This window comes from Sinocyclocheilus rhinocerous, unplaced genomic scaffold, assembly GCF_001515625.1.
Source record: "Sinocyclocheilus rhinocerous isolate Xijiao unplaced genomic scaffold, SAMN03320098_v1.1 scaffold3290, whole genome shotgun sequence".
Lineage (NCBI taxonomy): Eukaryota > Metazoa > Chordata > Actinopteri > Cypriniformes > Cyprinidae > Sinocyclocheilus > Sinocyclocheilus rhinocerous.
This window is the reverse complement of record NW_015659012.1, coordinates 21648-27285: the sequence shown is the minus strand read 5'-3', so window position 1 is coordinate 27285 and position 5638 is coordinate 21648. Positions and strand designations below refer to the sequence as shown.

The 5638-nt window shown below is 47.9% G+C and overlaps 1 pseudogene; it reads left to right on the top strand.

Moving 5' to 3' along the window:
* LOC107723222 (endoplasmic reticulum metallopeptidase 1-like) overlaps positions 1-5638 on the top strand; it is a 20189-nt pseudogene that overhangs the window by 9656 nt on the left and 4895 nt on the right.

Here is a 5638-nt window from a genome sequence, read left to right as displayed (position 1 = left end):
CTGAGATTTCGCCCCCTCCCGGAAGGTGCGTCCTCACAATGTAGAACAACAGAACGGGGGGCACAGGTGGGAACTTGGGAGGAGGCCCGGGAGGGGGCTGGCAGACAGAGTCCAGGGAGGTGACGATGGAGGAGCCAGGGTGGATCAGATGGAGGGAGGAGACAGGAGGAGCCAGGGCGAATCAGACGGAGGGAAGAGCCAGGGAGGAGACAGGAGGGGCTTGGAGCAGGAGGAGCCAGGCGGGACCCAGGCCACAGCCATGATGACGGCCCATGGTGGAGCCGACAGAGGGAGGAGCCATGGAGGAGGAATGGCCAGCGACTCCAGGGGGCCGACCAAAGGCGGCGGAGCAGGTGGTGGAGGAGCCCGGGGGATGGGGAGACGGAGAGCCAACGAGCCCGGGGGATGCTGGGGGGGCAGGGTGGAGCCGAGGGCTCTGGCGACCAAGGTGGAGACGGAGATCCGGAGATCCGCGGCGGAGCCGGAGCGACTGTGGACTGAGGAGGATCTGAAGGGATGAAGGAGCCTGACGGAGCCGGTAGGACGGAGCGACGAGGTGCAGCTGGAGGAGCGGAGTCCAGAGGCGCAGGATGGTCGATGCCAGACCAAGGCGGAGCCGGAGGGACGAGGGAGCCCGGTGGAGCTGGTGGATCGACGGGTGACAGTGGAGGCGAGGGAGCTAGGAGCCGAGGTGGAGCCACTGGGTCTACGGGCCGAGGCGGAGTCCGGGCCTCGGAGGCTGGAGGCAGAGGTGAGGGATTCTCCAGCCATGGCGACGCTGAAGGATGGCAGACCCGCGGAGCTCGCACCTTAATGATGGTGGGCTGAGGGCGAGCAGAGGGGCTGCCAGACGACAGCGGTGGAGGGTGGGCATTTGTGAGTCTCCGGGTATTCAGGGCTTAACTCTGGATCGGAAGCCCCCTCTAGGCTGAACACGGGAACAGGATGGCGCTGTGGAGGAGCGGACACTTGAGGGCGCTTACGAGGAGCTGACACTGGAGGGTGCTTTCTAGGAGCGGGCACTGGAGGGCGCTTTCGAGGAGCGGGCACTGTAGGGCGCTCTGGACTGGATTCGGGGACTGGAGCCCTCTCTTCTTCGTTTTGGCACGCCATACTCAGCTCACCCTCAGCCGCAGTGCAGGGGGCAGAGCTCCTCTCCGCGCTTACACTGTCCGCGGCTTTCTCCCACGTGGTGGGCTCTGTAGCCGGCTCTCACACCTGGTCTGACGGATACAGCTCTACGTCCGGGGCGATCCTTTGCTCAGTCGCTCGGCTTTGCACTGGCTCGCTGATCGCGGCGGGAAATGGCTCTCCATCAATGGTGGGCTCGGGCTAATGCTCCGCATCGCGGGGAGATGGTGGACTGGGCTCTGGAGTGGATCTGACGAGATCATCCACGGGGCAGGATGGCGATCCGTTTCTCGCCAGAGTCCACTCCACGAAGGCACCGAAATCCTCTCGAGGACCATCCTCGGATGACGGCGCTTTGCTCGCGGTGTTCAAGCTCGCGTCATAGAATGAGCGCGTTGTCCGGGTAGCTGGTGGTGGTGGTGCTAGCTAACAGCCGGAACAGTCTTGTATGGTCCTCGAGAGATCTGTCCCCCTGCTCCAGCAGGAGGAGGAGGAATTCCGGGCAGAAGAAGGGATCCATAACAAAAACGGGAACAAAAGAAAACACTGAGAGAAAAACGAGAAAACAAACGGAGAGGAAACACACGGAGGTTACTGTATTTGGTCGGGTCATAATCTGTCACAATCTGTGCTGGGAGGAGCGCAGAAGGAGGAACGAGGAGACGTGGAATAATCCTTGGAGAACAGGGGTACATCTACACTGGAAACGGCAGGAAACACGAACATAACGAATAGACCCGACAGAGACAGACTGCACAGACTAGGACTTAAGTACACAGGGAAATGAGGATAATTAACTAAACACAGCTGGAAACAAATGAACTAATCAGAGAACATAATGGAAACAGGAAAGACCAAATAATGAAACACAGGAACAGAAACAGGGGCAAAACACGACACAGAACAGTCCAGAATCCTGACATATGTATGATTAATAATTGTTGCTGTAATGCTGTCGAGCGTGCAGATAGGTAGTTTTGTGTTGTGTATACACTTTAGGTCTGTGGCTAAATCACGTTATAGTTCTGTTAATCAGCTTTTGTCTAGAAATGTGTTGATTAATATAGAATATCTGTTGTTCTTACTACTTGGAGTCATGATAAAGGATGGAGCAATATGCAAAAAAAAAATGTTATCAGTACTCCATCTACCTGACTAATCAGAGCAGAGTAGCCTTATGCAAAGGAGGGGTTTGGAAAGATGAATCTTCGAATGCATTATTTGAGAGTTGTTGAGATATAAGGTAAAATTAAATGCATATTATAAGAAAATTAAAGTGTTTTTTGACCTTGCATGCATGCAAACCTGTTGTTGGGGACATTTAAATAGTAAGACTTAACAATAAATAATAACAATGTGTATGAATCTGGAAGAGTAGATTTATGTACAGATTTGTGCATTATTTACTCTACATACAGCTGTATAAATAAAGAGATATGCATATGTATTTACATAATACTTGAGATAGAGGCAGTAATTAGAGATGGAGGATGAATTACAGAAATTAATTACAGAACACAGGTAATGATTCATGTGTTAGCTGTTTAATGAATTACGGAAATGAATTACAGAACGCAGGTAATGATTCATATGTTAGCTGTTTAAGCTGGAGATGGCATGGGGGGAAAAATCTTTTTTTATGCCTAGATGTTCTAGTGCACAGAGATCTGTATATCGTCTGCCTGAGGTGAGAAGTGCAAACAGATTGTGTCCAGGGTGAGAGGGGTCTTTGATGATGTTACCTGCCCCTTTCTTCACTCTGGAGTTGTACAAGTCCTGAAGACGGGCAGGTGCACTCCAATGATCCTTTCTGCTGTCCTAACAGTCCGTTGCAGTCGGACTGAGGTCGTTCATGAACTAGTGCCACATGGTTTGTGTTGATGGTCATTAGTGCTGTCTCAGTGTGTGTGTGTTTGTTTGTAGGAGCATCTCTTCAGTACTCCATCCTGTACCTGACGGGTCTTGCTGTACCGTATGTCTACATCATGTTCCTCATCCGGGTGGTTTTTGAGGTCTTTACACCCATTCAGGGCCGCAGCAAAGACGAAATCCCACCCGACATCATCCTGGCGTCACTTGTTACCCTGGCAACCGTAATTCTGTCTTCCTATTTTGTGAGTCATACAAACTAACTGTAACATAGTAAATTCAAATTCAAACAGTCAGATTCAAACATTCAGAATCAAACATTCAAAATTGAAACCTTTAAATTTAAACATTCAAATTCAAACATCCTAATTTAAGTTCAAGTTCAAATTTAAAACAAAACAACAAGAGATTGGGGTTAGAAACCTATCGCAAGTTTGCCAACAGTGCCACACAGAGGGATAATCACTGGCACACAAGCAATAAGGAAAACTGCATACCGACGTACATTTTGAGGTAATCATTCCTCATAGTCACACAGCCTGTTAGGATCTACAAATACAATTAAAGTGTGAGATTTAACTGCGCTAGTCTACAGATGCATGTGCAATATCAATAACGGGGCAGAAAAGTTTCTGAGCTCCTGAATGTTTCTGTGTGTGCACAGTGTGATCTCTCTCTGTGTGTGTGTGAGTGTGTGCGAGTTATGTGTGTGTGTGTGTGTATCAATTAAAGCAACACATTAATATCGAACAGTGATTAAACTGAATGTTGATTAAATATTGAACAGTGATTAAACTGAAGGTTTTAATGCACAATTGGCCTTGTCTCACACACACACACACATACATACAGTGGTGTTCAGTAGGGTCACATAAATGTGCTATTCAAAGTTTAAACATTAAAATAAAGATGCATTTTTTTAAATGGTTCAGAAACAAGTTTTATGATAATCAACTATAGATTTGTATCTGATCATATTTTAGCTGATAATTTATGTTTACGTATTGTATAAATACAGTATGCATTTGAGAAAAAGGGGGGGGGGTATTGGCACAGCGGTTAACCAGAAAAATAGCACTTCATGCCCAAAAGGTTGCCGGTCACTGGATTAAATCATCTTATTCCACTTATTTTCTGTCTGTCCCTCTCTCCAGATTCATTTCATCTATCTGTCCCGCAGTACGAAGCGGGTCTTGGCTGTTCTGGGGTCAGTGTTCACGCTGATGTTTGTTCTGGTCAGCTGTGGTTTGTTCTTCCCGTTTTCTGCCGAGCTGTCCAGCCCACGACCCAAACGCGTCTTTGTCCAGGTACAGGCATCACTGATCCGTCTTTACAGCAGGGTTTTTACACTACTGAAACTCAGACCATAAAATATTCTCCTTACTTTAAATAAGCTTTTTTTTAATACGTTTTTGCATATATTTGAATTATTTCAAAGTCTAAGTCGAAGTCTGCTTTATTGTCAATTCTTCCACATGTACAGCACATACATACAGAGAATTGAAATTGCGTTACTCTCAGACCCTTGGTGCATACAGATAACACTAACAGTAGAGCATAAAAATACAGATAGATACAGATTAAATATAAATACAACTATACAAATATACAATAAGGTAAAAAGTTAAATAAAGCAGCACAAGGCACATAGCAGATAGAGTGCAAACCAGTGTAGTAAACAAACAGTGCAGATAAAATGATTGTAGTGCAAAAAAGCTTATTCAGTCTGATTAAAGTGACAAAAAGCTCAGAGAGCAGTTCTTTATTTAAACTGACTGAAGAGGCAGTTGAATGAGGTCAGTTCAATGCGTTCCACTGCGCAGTTTCTCAGTACACGCCCAGGGATGTTGTCAGGACCCGGAGCTTTGCGTGCGTTGATCCTGCTGAGGGATCTCCCCGGACAGCGTCATCACCTGGTCGCCGGGACGAGGTGGAGTCTTCTGTGCAGTGGTGCTGTTTTGTGCCTCAAAGCGAGCGAAGAAGTCGTTCAGCTCGTTCAGCAGGGAGATGGTGCTGTCACAGGTGCGCGGTGGGGGCTTGTAGTCACAACAGCATCGCGGCACCATGCATCATTGATGTAAACACAAAGCCCGCTGCCGCAGGTCTTACCTCCCTCGACGAGAACTCTGTCCACTCGATAGCATGTCAGCTGATCGAGATGAATAGCGCAGTCCGGAATGCTGTTGCCGAGCCATGTTTCCATCAACACAAAAACACAACAGTCTCTTACAGTTTGGGGGTCGGTGATGGTGTAGGCCTCCGGAGCAGACCGAGATCCCGCAGCTCTTCGGCGTGCGCGGAGTTTAACTCTAAAAATGTGGTTCTGCCAAGCACTAAAGTAACTAAAACTAATATAAAGCATTTATAAAAATGGTAATGCTTTACAATAAAATGCTTTAATGTATGCACGCTCCGCCTTGCAACAAGTCGATTAGAAGATCGCGCCGTGTGGCGGACCAAAATCAGCCTGCTTAAAAATGGACACAAAGCCCTCGTGGCTTGCTCGCTTGCTCTCTCTCTCTCTCTAGACCTGTGGCTTTTCGCCTTGGTGACCGCGCTACAAAGCGCTCACATACTGTAACATCACGCAAGCGAGACTCCAGAACTCAAACACTTCAGTTGAAACTTCGTGACTGCC